Source organism: Antennarius striatus, chromosome 7 (assembly GCF_040054535.1).
Source record: "Antennarius striatus isolate MH-2024 chromosome 7, ASM4005453v1, whole genome shotgun sequence".
Lineage (NCBI taxonomy): Eukaryota > Metazoa > Chordata > Actinopteri > Lophiiformes > Antennariidae > Antennarius > Antennarius striatus.
Window position 1 is genome coordinate 21,032,912 of NC_090782.1, and position 17,556 is coordinate 21,050,467.

Here is a 17,556-nt window from a genome sequence, read left to right on the forward strand (position 1 = left end):
GACAGCATTCAATAATTCAGGTCACGGCAAATTGTCCCTGCTTCTAACTCATCTGTGTGTAGCTACACATTCTATAGCATTCAGCAGAAAAGTGCCTGCCTTTCAAGCTCGTCTCTTTCTTTTCTTGGCTGGTACGAGTGAGGATATTTAAGGCTGACACTGTAAAATATGTGAAAAGTGAAAAAATATGTGTTATTCCAAGTACTTTAAACATGGAAAACATGTTTGCTGATTGTTTATTTTAATGTCACCGTTTAATATATGGTACGAGATATCATACATAAAATCTTATGTGACATGGAAGAAATCACAGTCAAGTTTTCATTGATACTCAAGTATATCAACCAGAATCTAAATCTTAATGCCTGTGTCGTCTACTTCCTGATATCAACTGATCAAGAACTTCATACTACAGTAGTCTCCATTTTTGGTGTTTAGATTTGCTACATGCTTGAATAATTCATCTGTTTCTAATATCACACGCCACCGAACATCACTCCTTTCTTTGTGTCAATGCATGTTTACGGGACTGGATCGGTTTGATTACCGTTCAAACTCTTGGACCACTAGAGAATAAGGTCTGCGTGCGCGTGTGCGTGTGTGTGTAATTTGTTTTTTTCTCTCGCTGAACCTGTTTAAAGTTAGTCTTGGATGAACTTAAATCAAGCTTTATGGAACCACCGTAGTCACGACTGATTTGTTACTGTAAGTTGATTCGAGCCAGGTGTTTGACTTTAATCATTGCTTTCCCCATCATTCTTTTTACAGAAGAGGCCTCTGAGGGAGGCCTGGTGTTAAGATTGTTTTACCAACACCCTCATGTCCTCTGGGAACCATAACTCAGTCTCTGCAGATAATTATTTTTATCCTGCAGATTCGGTTTTCAGCGGAGCTACATTCTAGAGACAGTTTTTGTGTAAAATAAACCATTTATCTGGTCTTGATGGCTCGGGAGTCTCTCATACTCATTCATTATCGTGATGTGGCTTGTAATCATTTAATTTCACTTGTTGTCAATTACTACACAACAAACAATGATTCTCATTCAGGAAAATCTCATTATGAGGACCCTGCCATTTCAGAGGTGCTTGACCTCAGGTCATGTTTTATCCTCCCTTAACCTCACTCACTCATTTTACCATATGTATTTTCAGATGGATGCATTGTGTTGGGTTTTTCCCTCTTAGGTTTAATTAAGGACAATGATCCATTTGTAGTGGAGTCCTCAGATAACTTGTTTACTCCGTAGCCGATGAATAGGACAGCAGAAGATGTGTGCTTGTGCCGTAACCAGTATATTTTTTGTGTTAGGACACACTTGCAGATGGAAGGAGGATGACTCACGGTTCTGAAACAATCTGGTTTAGGCTAAAAGCCTGACTATGAATCTATGCTCATTCTTTTCTACACATTATTCCTACTGACTGCATGAAAGCCAGCAACTATTCAGTTGTTGAATCTGTGCTTCTCATCATTCATGTTTGACATCAGATAAACTACACCTGCATTGTTATTTATGACTCAAAAAGCCACTTGTCTTGTCCACATGTGTTGGAATGCAATTTAGTAAGATTTTAACAAATGCTGCAATTTTGTCTGAAGATTCAAAATGATTAATAGTTATGTAGATAATAAATTATAGAGAGTTTGTCATAAATCCTTACCTTTTAAATTCTTTACATTGTGAATGTTAAAGTTAAGGTGTTAAAGTTAATCCTTAATCAGAAGGATACTTCTTCTCACTGTTTGATCTTGAATAAAATTGTTTTTTTGTAAACTGTGCATTTAGCTATTTAGAATTTTAGTTACAACCTATTTTTTGTGTTTACATTGACATTCAAAATGTATATGATGCAAGGTATCAACAGGAAATGACCTTTAGGTTGAAAGTAGTTTTCCATAATGACTGTTCCTTGTATAAGACACCAGGGCTCAGGGACTGCCATCTTTTTCTGACTCCTGTTTAATAATTTAAGATTTCTATACTGAGAAAATTTAATAGAGTTTTTATGGCATGTCATTCTCCACAAATCCAAAATGCGTGAAACTTGAAAACAATATAGATATTGCCTGTTATTCTATAACAGCCCAAAACAATCTGTGTTTGCCTGAAAAAGATTTCATGGGTAGATTTACAGTTGGGAAAGAGGGGTGATGGTTCTCACGTACTGTAGCAAACCACTCCACTCTGAAAACCCCCCTTTTAAAAAATTTTTTTTCAGTCATGCTACATCTATCCCTCTGTTAATTAATTAATGCATGAAACATGTTGACTGAAGTCTGTCCAGGTCTTATATCAGCATGCCATTCATGATCATCCATGAATTCTGAGCGTGACCTCAGAATTCTGAGAGTCAAGTCAGGATTCAGAAAAGAAACTTGAAGTTCTGAGAATAATGTCAGAATTTTGAGAAAAAAATTCTGAATTCTGAGATTGAAGTCAGAGTTCTGACTTATTGTCATGACTTGAAACACAAAACATATTTTGTGGAATTCAGATTTGATTCTAAATGGGCAACAACATTTGATATGAATAAAGTGTTGAACTGTTAAGGTTCCAGTCATAAAAACTTCTTTTTTTTTTTTTTTTAATGTTGAGAGGAACAGATTGTTCCTGGTTCACAAACTTTATTGAAAGTCAGGAGGAGGATTTGTCTTCTTGTTAATCACAACATTGAAATACACAGATACTTCAGATGTCAGTTTATAAAATTAAATTTTACTGGTTACGATAATAAAATAGTTTTGAATTATACAATGTGCTTGAAAAACACATATTTGGAAATATGCAAGTGGTACTTTTCTTGCCTCTGAGTTTGAAGAATCCCATGTCCATCTCTACAAGGAATAACAGTGGAAGTTAAAATTTTAAACACAGACGATCAGGATTGATAATTGGATCAGTAAAGCATTGGTTTGTCATTTCCAATTCATTATAAATACAGATTTCTTTTCATCATTTCCTTTCCACAAACAAATTAATTTTTTGTGCCGAAGCCTAATGTTGGTGGGGGGGGGGCAGTAAGCTCAGTTTTCTGGGTATGCAACCCAGAAAAAAATGTATGTAATCCTCTTGTTCCTATTGCTTTTTCTTGTGTCCCTTTGCTGCATGTTACTCAAACACCACCAATCCTGAAATTAATTGAAAATCTATCATTTTAAATGATAAAAATGTTAGATTGCACTGACAATGTCCGCATGCCAATTGGTTGAGGATCAGAAAATATTTCTATAGGTAACAGACAAATACTTACAGACTTTCAAAGATTCCCCTGCCCCTACTATCAAGCAGCAAAAATAAACAAACTGTATTCATCTTTTCTTTCCATGTTTTTCTATTTCCAGTAGCGATGACTTGTTAATTTGAAATTTCTTCCCTGTACATACTGTATTTATAATATATTCAAAAGTCACTGTCCTGCCACCACATTTCTGGAAATGTGAGTAATATTGCAGATGCCTGGTGCTTCGGATGGGTTTGATCTCAGGTCATGTATTATCCTCATCCGCTAGTCAGCGAGCGTTGCTCTCATCCTCACATCTCTGCTATAGAGTCTATACATAGATGGAGCCTTTGTGTTATTGTGTCTCCTCACAAATTCAAGTGTTGATGGAGGACAATGATAACCTCATGTCGTGTCCTCAGATAACTCCCCAGTGCTGTGTAATGCAGTGTTTTAAACACCTTTGTTTTGTATATAAGAATTTAAAGTTGGCAAACATGAATAAGCTGATGTCTTAAGAAACTCTACTTATGCAGGTGAGTTTAAGAAACAAAGAAAACTAAATATAACCAGACCTTAAAAACAATTCAGAAGCGTGATGAGTGTTAAACAGTTAGACTTTTTTTCATCTTTGGCTGCTTGTAACAACACCAACATGTTACTTTGGATCCAACCCTGGCTTCTCACACAGATGCACATGTGATCACGTTCACAAGGGTGTGAGTTTTAATGAATGATTGTTTGCCCAACCTTCACCTCCAATCATGACATGAAGTTGCCAAGATCACCTGTCAAAAGGGTGTGTGTGTGTGTGTGTGTGTGTGAGCACGCATTTTGCATGTTTGCTTTCAGGATTTAGGTGACAAATATCACACCCGTCTTCCAAGCCACCCGGTTAACTGCTCTGCTATGTTCTAAGAGAGTTTTACATGATACGACTGTTGGAGACAAGGTGAAGTGTCACCAGTAATATTTTTTTAAGCACAGCCTTTGTATCTTAAGGCTAATAGGTTTTGTCGTACAGGTTATGGTATCAGTGTGTGAATGTGTAACAGTGTAAGCTCACCAAAATAACAGTACCCTTACACACAACCACATCATCAGTCTGTCGGGGAAGGTAAAAGGCTTGTTTTTAACTTGTTGTGGAGACCAGGCAGTAGAGAAATCTGAGGTGAGGTCATGACTCTAGATTCAGTCTGACTCTCATATGCTCTTAATTTCAGTTTCTGGTTTTTCCTCTCTCGTGGTTGCACAAAAACATAGAAAACTTTCCAAACCATGCCAAGATTAAGTAAGTGAAGAGAATTCTCTGATTAAAAAAGATGTCTGTCATTGTTCAGGTGTTTTGCATTTTACTTTAATTTTTTTGATTAACACAAGATTGGTGTGAAAGAAATTTTATTTTCAGTCGAATCATTTAAAGTTAGGTAATTATTATGGATGTTTTGTCTCTCCTATGTAATAAAGCATATGCAAATATAAAAAAAAGAATAATGTCAACAGGACTTTTGGTAACATTTCTGTTCATAGAGCACTGATGTTGGCATCCTCGTGAAGAACGATGCTAGCATTGCCAGACATACTAAATCTACATTAATGTTTGACTCATAAATCATATTGAAAATACTGTTTAACTGTTATGTTATGAATATGTATTAATTGAAAAGAGGAAGACTCAATGTTCCTCGTTGACATCATGAGACACTGTTTTGTCCAAGCGCCAGTCGGAAAACCTAGCAAAGTTTTCCCAGAATTTCACAAATAAATATTACATTAGAACTCATCAGCATCTGTCATGGAGGCAGCAAGACAAGCATAAGGTTGTCTAAAAATGGTCAAATTTAAGTTCTAATTTAATTTTTTAAAAATGTGTGTGATTTCAGACTGCTCTTTTTGTGCACACTGCCCAACAAAAGTAATTTAAATAAATGGTTTTCTTTTTGGCTCAGCCCTACATTCACCTGACAGTCTTATGCAAGAGCCTCAAAATGATGTATTCTTTGGTTTCTTTCCAGGAATTTGGCTCTTTATCTTTTCTTTGTAGCTGAAGATTGATTAGCTGGCAGCTGTTCAGATGCTCAACAGCTAGAGAAAGATGGGGAGAGGGAGAGAAAGGTATGGTAGGATGTGTAACCCCATTTGTACCCTGGAAACTGTTGCGTAAGAGCTTGGCTCATTACCACATTGTGATGGAATGACAGGTTCATGTGCCAACACCACTCATACACACTCTTTGTCCTTTGAATCTCTCTGTCAGCCCCGCTTTTATTAGCGGAGCTGGGTTTTATTTCAGTGATGTGTAAGTCGTTTGGAGGAAAAGTCTGTTTCATGAATCAAAAGTAATTAACAATGTAGACATGGAAGTTTATTCTAGGATCATGAGCTGCAATGAGTTACGTAAAAACAAAACAGTTTAAAGGGCATGATAAACCTGAATCATTTGTTTCCATATATGCACAGATGAAAAGATATATTTAAAGGGTGTACTTTAGAGTGAGAGGAAAATATGCAGTTATAACTTCATTTTTTTAAGTTAAGTAAGCTCAGTTACATTACATACATTTATTTATTCATTTAGTTTTTATTTCCTTTCGGACATGTCATCACAACAGACTTTGTCACCTGCATCTCATTTGCAAAGTCAACAACATCCGAAGAAAAAAGACCTGACGGGTAGAAGCCGTTTGTTTTGTGTAGTTCCCGTCCTCAAAATCAAATGTTTTCAACCGATTCATACATTGAATTCTGACATTCTGTCATTCACTATGGTACATTGTTGCTTCAAACCGTCCATTCAGTCCCAATAGACGTATATGTCTTCATCAATTCCTTGAGTGATCATAAGTTGTTAAGTAACCCAACGTAGCTCCGATGTGACCCAGAGCGTGGTCACATTGACATTCTTCAAAGGAAAAGCAAGTTATATGTTATAGATGGTCAAAACAAGAAGTTGATTTTTCCAGTGTTCTTACAGTCTCTGGACAGCAATGTTATGATCTTATTTACCAATAAGCGTATTGTATTTCCATCCGTTCTGTAACCTTCTTTCATTTTCATGGGAAGATCTTTGAGTTGGTCAAGACAGTTGAGTATAAACTGGAAATACACACAATGTATATAAACTCTTCACATGTCAACCAACATGTTGCTTCGTTGTTTTCTACTCCTTTTTTTCAGAGATAGAGATGTGACTGTGTTCATTATTGTGTGTGTGTGTGTGTGTGTGTGTGTGTGTGTGTGTGTGTGTGTGTGTGTGTGTGTGTAGGATCCATGAAAGGATTTATTATGATGAATGTTATGTTTACTTGTTCTGCTTCTTTAATAAAATTTATGAAACATTTTTTAAGAGCAGAAAATATTTCTCAGAGCAATCAGACAATCAGCAAACAACATTCTAACCTCAGCCTCTCAGCGACTCATTTGAGAAGCTGCTACTGTGTGTGTGTGGGTGTGTCTGTGTGTGTTTGTGGTCTCAAATACGATAAGCAAAGGTGACAGCTGATTGTCATGCGTTGTCCGGCACGGGGTCACATTTCATCATGGCCTGCCCTCAAACTGTCCCGTGTCAGGTTTACCTACCAGGGTTAAAGAGGGTGAGAGGTTTCCACGCAGAGTGATTGACATCTTGAAGGTTTCAAAATAGTTGACAAATCCAGACAAGACTGGATTCTAAACTACTGGATCCCTCTTCTCCAGTGATATCCAAATATTTATCCAAAGCCATGCCTTGACATTTTAGTTTTATTGTGCCATTGTGTGTGATCTCTGGCAGTCGCCAAGGCCAAGGCCGAGTCTTACGAGCTTTACAGTGCACGTGTAGTCCAAGTAAAAAAATAATGATTTTTCAGATGCTGGGAAGTAAGGTCAGAGAGTCTGCTGGTTTTTGAACATAATAAAGACACTCCAGTACCGAGTTTGGCTCCGACTCCTCTGGCTTCTTGCCAAGGGAGATCCAGAGCTGAGATTTTGGGAAAAAACCACACTTTATATGTGTTATGCTGTTTGGCACCCTTATCAGATCTCTGCCTAGTGAAACATAAATATCAAGTTCAAAACCAGTTAATGGACTGTGTTTGTTATATTGACAGTACTCTCTTGCCGTCGTCTTATTCATCTCAACCCTGTAGTGGCATGTCTGTGGGAGTATGACTGATGATATAAAAAATTAAATTATTACCATCTCTAAGTTGGTTATGCTTTCACTGGTGTTTATTTGTCTGTATTTTTATGGGATTACATAAAAAAGTACTTGAATAATTGTTTTGTAATGGATAAGTTTGTTATATTCAGTTATGTTTGGACTTTTATAGCTTCTTCGTTATGGACTGGAATCGATGGAATAACTACTTTCTTCAGTAAAGCTCAGTTTTCTCCACTCTTGTGAGAGCATACTAACTGTTTTGGACTGTTTGTTAGTCTGTCTGCAGTCGACCACAGCTCCAGCCAATTATGTCATCGTCACGTATTCTACAAGTCATGATGTCATTTAAACTGTTGGAAATAAGTTCTTACACATCAGATATCAAGAACAGACAGACTCACTGCAGTATCAAAGGTCAAGTATTCCTCTCATTATAATCAGTAAATTTAATTCCTAGATTTGTTCATCATTATGACCACATGTTTTGGATTGATTTGCGTTCATTTAAAAAACAAACGACATTTGTTTCCTATTCTCTTAATACATGCATGATGAGCCACAAAGATGTAGCTTAACTAGTCACAGAAAATTGATGACAGCTAAACAACATATTTGCATATAGCAACTGAATAAATTAGTTTTGTTGTGTAGTTAACTAATAAATCAACAGTTTTGGATCATATCTTTCATCTTTTTTATTTTTCCTCTATATTGGGCTATCCTTGTCCTGTTTTTCTCTCATCCTAACTACTGTAATGTCCATGCAAATCATGCTCTATTTGAATACCTGTGGCCTCCAATAGCATTAAAGTAGTTAATGGCTCCTATTTATTAACAAGCATTCAGTGCAATTATAATTTTCTGTTATAGAAGTTGCATGTCCTGCTTAGTGAAATTCCCTCATCTGAAATCTAGAGTCTTGAACATTTATATCTGTCTGATGAACAATATGTATATATAACACCAATTAAATTAGGCATTGCTTACTCCTGCAGCATGAATAGTGAGGAACTTTCTTTTAATTGGTTAGTATGTGACTGAACAGGTCAGCAATTTTAGAGGACTTTCCAGATGGGATGTTGTTTTTAATTGACATGTAAGTTATCAGTTTGGTGAGTTCAGTTTGAGCTAGTAGTTCCAGGTAATCAGTCTAAATGTCTTGTTAGTTCCCTAACAAATCAGTTTCGACGTGCTTCCCAACTGACTTTTTAATCATTGTGTTGCTGTAAATATAAATGTGAGAGGATGTGTGTAGTCTCAGAGACATGCATCACTTCACACAGTCGGTGTCATTTCCCTCTTTCAGTAAAAGAGAACAGCTCATAGGAAGAGGTTTAATTGATTTTGACTTGGTGTATTTACACAGCACACATGCACTTCCTGCTAATGAGGCTTTTTGGCTGGGAGTAGGTAATGTTTTAAAGGCCTGAATTTTCAAAAGTCTGCCATGAGCCTTTGTGACGTCTGAAGTCCTTGTAAATTAATATCATGTGGTTTTATGCCTTTCCATGGTGGCTCGACTCCACTCCAGTTGTTGTTTTGTCATTCTGTCTCACCGGAGTCTAATTCCAGGTCAGGTTTTAGCTACAGCCTGAAACAGAGAGAGAGAGACAGAGAGACAGAGAGAGAGAGCAGGTTCAGAAAGCTGGAAGCAAGCACTCTGCAAGTATTTGAATTATGCCATTGACGTCAGCACAGTCATAAAGTAGACTGCTGCCCTTCCCCTGAAGTATTCCCCTGCCAGCAGGCCCGTTCAGCTCCACGCAGATGGATTCAAGCGCTCTCTGCCTCACAGACCCACTCTTTTGTTTGGGTATTTGGGAAGCATTCGGTCCCCACATCCCACACCGCCACCCCCATACACCCCCCCCCCCCGACGCACCACACCACCCAGCACTGACAACTCCCTCTATGTGGAACAAGACAGAAAGTCGCCATATAAAAGCATTTCCACAATAAAATACCCAATTTTGAATTAACTGCTGATTGTTATCAACAAAGAAACACAACGGCCAAATCGCGGTTTGATTATTATTCCTCTGCGGTACAGTTGCTGTTCTTTGGCTGAGGTAGAAATCACATACTTGTGTTTTTTTCTGAACCTGCTGTTGGGCCATAAATGCCTCATGCCTATTTATTTGTTACTTGGGGGGGTGGGGGGGGACTTTATTTTATTTAATCTTGATTCAATCAGGAAGCTTCATTTAGCCAATGTGGACAAACACAATCAATCTTATTGTGCATGCAGCATCACTGCCAATAGTCCTTATTGGCTCAGTTTGATTGTATTATGTGATCTGGGATACACACACACAAGTACAATGATACATTAACACACCATGCTTACTCATCAAAAGAAGGGATGGTGTCTGAGGTCATTTGAGGTTTCTCTCAGCTGGTCTTCATATGTTACTGGAGACGTTGATGTTTCGTTGCACGCAAACCCCATAGTCAGACAAGCCCTCTGGTGCCTGTCTCTCTCCACTCATCAAGTCTTCTCCATCCTGACCCTGGACCAGCCCGGCTTGGCTCCGTGTGAAGGCCTGCACATTAAATCCGGTGAAAATAATATTAACGAGACAGTCATGTTTTTCTTGACAAGAGTTCAGAAACAGCTGGAGACGTGGTGAGAGCAAAATGATTTCTTGCTCGCCCTGAATAAATCTGCTTTTCACATATTAAAAGCCCAAGAAACAAGAGAAACGTGACACGTGAACTGAGCCCGTCGACTTGTTTTCTCCCTCATTATTAAAATGTGACCTGCAGAAATAATCTGAGTTTAGATCGCAGAGACCAACATTAACAAAAAAGGAAAATGAGCCCGTAAATGTAAGCAAATGAAAATCCTCGATTCAGCTCGCCACAGATCATGCATGACATTCCATTGACATTTTCGTATGGTCATACAAAGGTAACCCTAAACGCCCCATTTGGTCAGGGGCATAAAAATAACTGATTATTTTTTAGATTAGTCCAGCTGCATGCTGACCCATTCGCTCCAAAAGCATTCCTGATGATTTCATAAATATATCCTGCCCCACTGACATCAGATCCAGACGAGAACCACCTTATACCAAACAAAGAAATAAGCAGCGTCAACAGGGACAGAAGTTTGGCTAACTGGGTTCAGCCCTCCTCTGATCCATGCTAATCAACCCGGTCAGCGTGACAATGAGGTCCATTCAGGCCAGTCAATTTTGTTGCTCCTAAATGTGGGAGTTCACCCCAGGTAACACGGACAAAGCCGGGTCTGTTGCTGTGTATTTGCGCGTACGTATTTGTGTGTGTACACAGGTTTTAGGCCATAGAAGCAGAGGGTGAAAGACTGATGAGGAGGAGTGAAAGAGGGCAGAAGAATAAGGGAGCGTTCATGAGAACAAGAGTCAAAACAGATGGAAAGACTGCAAGTCAAGGACAAAACCATGTTTAATTCACATGTCCTCTGAGCAGACTCTCTGATAGGACTGATAAACAACCCCATTGACGTACGTCCGTTCTATCGGGCGTAGTGATAGGGAGATGCAGAAAGAAAACACTGACGATTTTTACACCAGAACATGTCGACCGCTGAGATAGCAGCCGCGAATATGACATGGACGACTGATGCAGATGCCTGAGAACCTACAAGATTTGTGATGTCAGATCGTCTCTGAGCTCAGGTCGTCCCTCACGTTATGTTCCGTACATAAACCTCCCACATACATAAATCAGTGTATCTCCCTCTGTTTGTGTCTGAATCATGTCTATGTGTGCAACAAATTAAACTGGGTCATACTCATTTGCACTCCACACAGGATTATAATCTCAGTTGAGGTATATATCTTAAAAACACAGCCCTGTCATCAATACATCATGTTAAATTTTCACATCCTGAGAACTTTTTTTTTCTCTCTGCTTGGAACGAAGCAGTGTCTTTCCGGATTCTTCATACAGTATGATATCACTGTGAACCATTTGGAAGCTGCTGTGTGCTTCTTGTATTTATAGCTTTCCGCTTGCTTTCCCACTGAGTTCTATAGTGAAACAGAAAGGAATGTGTACATGTGTACCTTATGGGGAGGACTGGGAACGTAATGTCCAAGGGGTATTGGGGAGAACAGGCAGTAAACACGAGCACGTAAACATGTATAATCGTTACATGTGATCCTAAAAAAGCATGTATTGCCAGATGTGTTGTGGTCAGAACTGATTTTATTATTGTAGAATTATGAGCAGAAGCTGTGGATCAGACTGGAGGTCACTTTAATGTGAATCCATATTGTTTTTTCAGCAAAACAAATTTAAATGTTAGCAATGCCCCCCCCCCCCCCCCACCATAGCTCTGCCAAGTTTAACACCAAGACCACAAGCTCACCTTTAAACAGCCGAGCAAACATTTCCTGCCGAGTGCCCGTAAAGGGACCATTTTTCTTTATAATGACATCAGTTTATCTCCATTTCCTGATTCAATGTTTTTAATTCGTTTAACCTTAAACCAAGCCTGACATTTGAAACCGTTGAGAAACAGAAATGGTAAACTGCCGTTTCCGCATTACTTTCTGAGTCCGATGATAAAAGATGTGAGCAATAAGGAGTTACTATCAGTCACAAGGCAGAGCGATGTTGTAATGCTAAGATTAATGCACATAAATACATGTGGTGTTTATCTGTCATCGGTTATGTTTGGAAATGTTAAGTTATAAAAAGAATTATCATCGTCTTTATATATCAATACATTTATCCTGATAAGCTTGGAGGGAGCCAGGTCAAGAACTAAAAAAAAAAGCAGCTAAGACAATAGAAACTTTAAAACGTGAACAGTGACACAAGATTTTTGTTTTGTATTTAAATCTTAAATCCGACTAATTATTATCTTCCTCTTCTGTCAGCTCTTCTAAGTGGTTACAGCAGAGAAAATAAAAGCATTGCTTCCCATTTCTCCATTTGCATTAAGGACAGACAGTAAATATGCAAATTAAAAACTTCATTTGAAGCATTTTAGCTTTAGTCTTTATCGCCACATTAAAACGTATCAAAATTCTAATGGATGAGTCAGCATCCAAAGTATTTCCACAGTGTTGCCTCTGGACCGACACCACATTAAAATGGCACCAGTACATTTTACGTATCCTGCGTTCCACAGCAGTAAAATGCCCATAAATGAAACCATTGCATGTCTATTGCAAATTCATAAGTGGTGAAGCATGTGCAGATCCTCCGTTTCAGCAGAAGGCCCAGTCATTCTTCCCGTCCCTTCTGTTTATAATTCACAACTACAGTGGCAAAACTCCCAATAGCATTTATGGAAGCAGCATTTGTGTTCTACTTCCCAGTAAATCAGATAAATGAACCTTGATGAAACACAGGCCCGTGATGTCATTTTTGTCACTTCTCAGAAAGCCACCTCACAGAAATGTGTCAGTCGTTAAATGTTTAAGGGCCACATAACACGCTCCCAAAGCCACAAACGTCACCACAGCTGTTCTACGCTGCTTTCACAGTCTCCTCAGTGATGGGTGTTGCAAAGCTGTCTGTGAAAAGTCATCTTTTCATTTGTGTTACAATAGCTGAGCACCATATAATCAATTAGTAGGAAGTTCTATGTCAGACATCAGTGTCCTTTGTCTCTCCTATTCAGGAGCCTGCTGCCAATCAGCCGACTTCAGAGTTTGGTCTCTCTTCATTTTGTTTTCTGTTTATGCAACTATGCCAAATATCTGGCATCTCACAATTTGAAGCAGAGTTTTAGATGATATTTGATCGGGCAATAAATTAAAAACAGACACTGATATGAGAAAGAGAGAGTGGGAGAGAGACTGTCCCCTGCTGACCTCCTTTCCTTTGTGTTTTTGAGCGTGTCTGCATCATGCCTGTATGTATTCTCCGCTGATGACTTAACGTCCACTAAGCCATATAGATGCTGGCTGCTGATAACAAGCTGCAGCCTTCTTGCTCGGCCGCATTTAGCGTCACATCACAGGCAGGAAAGCGACTGCCTCCATGGGAGGATGACAGAAGCAGCTGTGTCTCACACTCACACACACACACACACACACACACACACACACACACACACACACACACAAATGCACACACGCATCCAACACACACCACACACAGATTTAACTCCTCCAGTCCCATGAGTACACTTGTCTTTAAATAATCTGATAGCAACATATGCTATCCCCTGCATATGCACTAAGCTTTCAGTGTGTGTTTGTGTGTGTGTGTGTGTGTGTGTGTGTGTGTGTGTGTGTGTGTGTGTGTGTGTGTGTGCACCAGGTGCAAAGAAGTGTCACATAAAGTTGTAAGCTGATAACTTGATTATTTCTGTTACCCCTCCTGCTCTGTATGACTTGGTTGGAAAATGCGTGTTTGTGCACCAATGTTTAAATGAGACAATTTGCCGCACAGTGATGTGTGCGTGTCTGTGTGTGTTTGTATCTGACTGGTTTGTATATGTGTGTGTTTTCCTGACACTGCTGGTCTAAGCAATGATCAGAAAGGTCCTTGTGTCAGGGTGGAGGTTCTGGAAATCCCCTCGTACGTTGTAATGTGGGTGGGTGTGCGTTAGAGGAAATTTGGATTTTGCATGCTGCTTGTCTCGGTCCATTTGAAGAGAGTACCCTGTCCTGACAGCTACGAGACAAGTAATTGAAAATATACAGCTTCTATACAGGTTATACCTCTGCTATTCGTTAGCTCCCAGTGCACAGTACTACATTGGTAAAAATGTGAAAACATAAATAATTATCTTTTGTTTTGAATTAGCCCTGAAAAACCTAATCGGAGAGGAATCCCATTCACAGAACAGACCTAACTTTAACATATAAAATAAAAATATGCATCACATAGATTAATTAGAATAAAAATCAACCACAAAAAGTTAAGGCAGACATCCCTTATTGTTGTTTCCAGCATAATACTTCCTATAAATTCCCCTTCACTGGAATTTCTACTGATGTGATGATCTGCCTTTATGAGATTCTAGGCTAAAATGGACAAACCCACAATTATTATTCTGTTTGCAGCAGGTTTCTGAGTCAAACATTGTAGAATAAGTTAATTGATTCCAGAGTTTTTTAACCGCATTATCATTTACAGCTTATTTCTGACGTATGTAAAGCTTGTGAGATTGTGCTTCATGGTTACTGGAACTATCATAATAGTTTTGGGAATCAACAAAGTATTTAGTCAATATCCAGTGCCTCACAAATGTTGGGTTTTTATTTGACTTGTGGTACTCTGGGTCTACTGTGGCGCAGAAAGTAGAGCGGGTCAGCCAATAAGAAGGTTGGCTTTTGATCCCTGGCTCTGGCAGCATAGTGAAGTATCCTTGGAGATGACATTGAACCCCAAATTGCTGCAAATGGCTCCTCTATTGGTGTGTGTGTGCGTGTGTGTGTGTGTGTGTGTGTGTGTGTGTGTGTGTGTTTCATTTGCTGAGCTTTTGGATAGGAGGTGAACGTATGAATGTTTAACTGGGTAAATATGGTGTATGTTGCAAAATTCTTCAAGTCAATAAAGTGGAAGAGTTCTAAAAAAATGCAGATCGTTCATCCCTTATTGGTCAGAAGGCCATGGGATCACACTAAAACTTGTACAAGCATTTCAATTAAGAAGATTTAGCCTCTAGAGAAAATGTGACTCACTAAACCAGTTTTTACAGCCAATTTTCTGTATTTTGAAATCAGAGTTAATAACATGTTTAAGAGCTCATTTACTCAAGCCAGTAATTATGTTCTACACCTGATTCAGCCTCACTTTTCCCACTATCCGGAAGTGGAACACCAGCTAGTTTTACGTTCTGTGTTCCTCACCAAAATGTGCGTCTCTTTCGCTAAACACCTGTTTTTAAATACTGTAGTCGTTTACGTGCAGAGATTTGTAGCTTTGTGTGATTTTATGGACTAGTTAAACCACCTGGTACTGGATAGCAGTGCTGTAGTCCATCTGCAGCTGTTTGACTCCTCCACTCATGCATACATACAACTTAAGAACGTCAACTAAGACACTTGGAAGAGAGAAAATATTGCTAACATCAACTTACAGTATTGTAATAACTCAGAGTATATAAAGGTATAACTCATGTATTTTGATAAGTTGACTGACTCAACAGGCCCTCTGTTGATCAGTGGAAAAATATGAGACCACAATGAAACTTTATATAATAATAATAATAATAATAATAATAATAATAAACCTTTATTGTCCCACAGTGGGGGAAATTTGTGAAACTGTTCCAAACAGGATCAAAACATTTCACTGTTTTTTTTTTTATCCAATATTGACCCAGAACCTAAAAGTTCACTGATTTAAGCTGTTGATTGTATTATCCGGCTTATACAACCCATAATCTTTAGTTTCTGCCTTTTGTAAGTCGTGCAGGATTTCAAGCTTTGTGATTTGTCTGTCTTTTTATCAAATAAACACAACCATGCGAGATTCATGCTCAACAGGCGGGAATTTGACATCTTAGACTATGGATACAAAATTAAACATTTTACTAGATGTTAACCATAGAACCATGTAACCATAGAATATCACAACGAACCTGCCTTTCAAACAGAATCTAAAGACCATTTAAAGTATTTAAAGCCTCAAGAATTAACTTGTAATGTTAATGTAGAGGCTGAAGACATGGCTGTGTCATGAGCTATTTTAAAGTCCCTAAACATATCCATACAGAGGTTAAGGTTGCTCATATGATACTGTGTGTCTGAGGAGAGTTTAAAAGTTCATTTCACAAAGCTGTGACGGCGTGAAGGACCTTTATGGGCTCTTCAAAAACAGAAACTACCTGAAAGTGTTGAGAAAACGGGGAAGAAACATCTCAAATGAGTGTAAGCCTTTTTGACATCAGAGGTTTGAGTTAAACTAAACACACGCGCGCACACACACACACACACACACACACACACACACACACACACACACACACACACACACACACACACACAGAGCGAGGGAAGGCTGTGGGCAGAGAGCCAGGTGCCTCTCATATTTGTGAGAGCAAACAGGCTTCTGTCTTTGATGGCAAGGAGATCAGAGCAGGGGACACATTCTGCGAGGCCGCGCTAAGGTCGTAGCAGTGCGCACCCTGCTGCCATGTTGTGCTCTGCAGCTAGGAGACCCGGAGTACACACAAGAAACAGGGCAGTAGACAAGCCTGTGTGTGTGTGTGTGTGTGTCAGTCAGTCCAGCCTAACCCGTCACCACATGACACATGCCCTTTGGTTTCCAACAAGGCTTCACTCCAAGCTTTGTCGAGCAGTTTTCTGAAACACACAGAGAAACCACAGGCACAGGGTTAGAATGCTGAGAAGATAAATGGCAGATTAATAGTAAAAATAATTTGCATTTACAGCCCTAATTCAATATATGCATTATTGAAACAGCTGATTATTAGTTGATAAAATCGACAAGGAAGGCAACCAGTCAAGCAGAAAACAACTTATCTGGTAGTGCTGACAAAAAAAGTGAAAGAAAACAATGAATTCACAACTAAGACCAAACAAGTTCCATGGACAGCTTTAAGTTATCCTGTTGACGATGCAACGGGTGACTGGCTTAGGAAAGATTTACTAAACGATCTCTAAAGAAGTCGTATTGTCGACACACACGCCCTCGCTGGTTCTAGATGTTACAGAAATATTGCCCAGTTATGGTAGAATTAATACCACAACCAGTTCCTGTAATTTTGTCTCCATGATACACTTCTGTCTGTAATTTGTTTCTATACAACATTAACTACATGTCTTCACAGCAGCTGTTATTATTTTTGGAGCAGAACAGAATGGAGTTCAAACTCTGGATCCTTGTTCCAACCAGAGAAAGTCTCAATTCAAAGTCTGACTTTCTATTCATGGTCGATCAAAATAGTGTCAATTCTGCTGTCTGTCCTAAATCAATATTAATATGTGATTAAAAAAAGTAATGCTGCTTAATCATTGTCGTCTGGTTTTGCAATGAAACATGTGTTGGTGTGGATTTTAGCGGTGTCTGTTTGCTTCCTCAAGTGTGTGTGTGTGTGGTAGTGGCTTGGAGAATATGGTTTCCTGCTTTAGGGGGTTGATTTATGTAAATGAGCTGAGGCACTCGGATTCTGTGTGTGTGTGTGTGTGTGTGTGTGTGTGCATGTGTGTTGTTCACACACACATAGAGCAAAGTAGAGTGTGTGACGGGGCGAGCTGAAGTCCTACAATAGATTTC

General features: G+C 38.9%; 1 protein-coding gene across 3 annotated transcripts in view; it reads left to right on the plus strand.

Moving 5' to 3' along the window:
- The window catches only part of pde4ba (phosphodiesterase 4B, cAMP-specific a), a 100,313-nt gene that overhangs the window by 63,548 nt on the left and 19,209 nt on the right, over nt 1-17,556 (plus strand). The gene's annotated exons all lie outside the window — the stretch shown is intronic.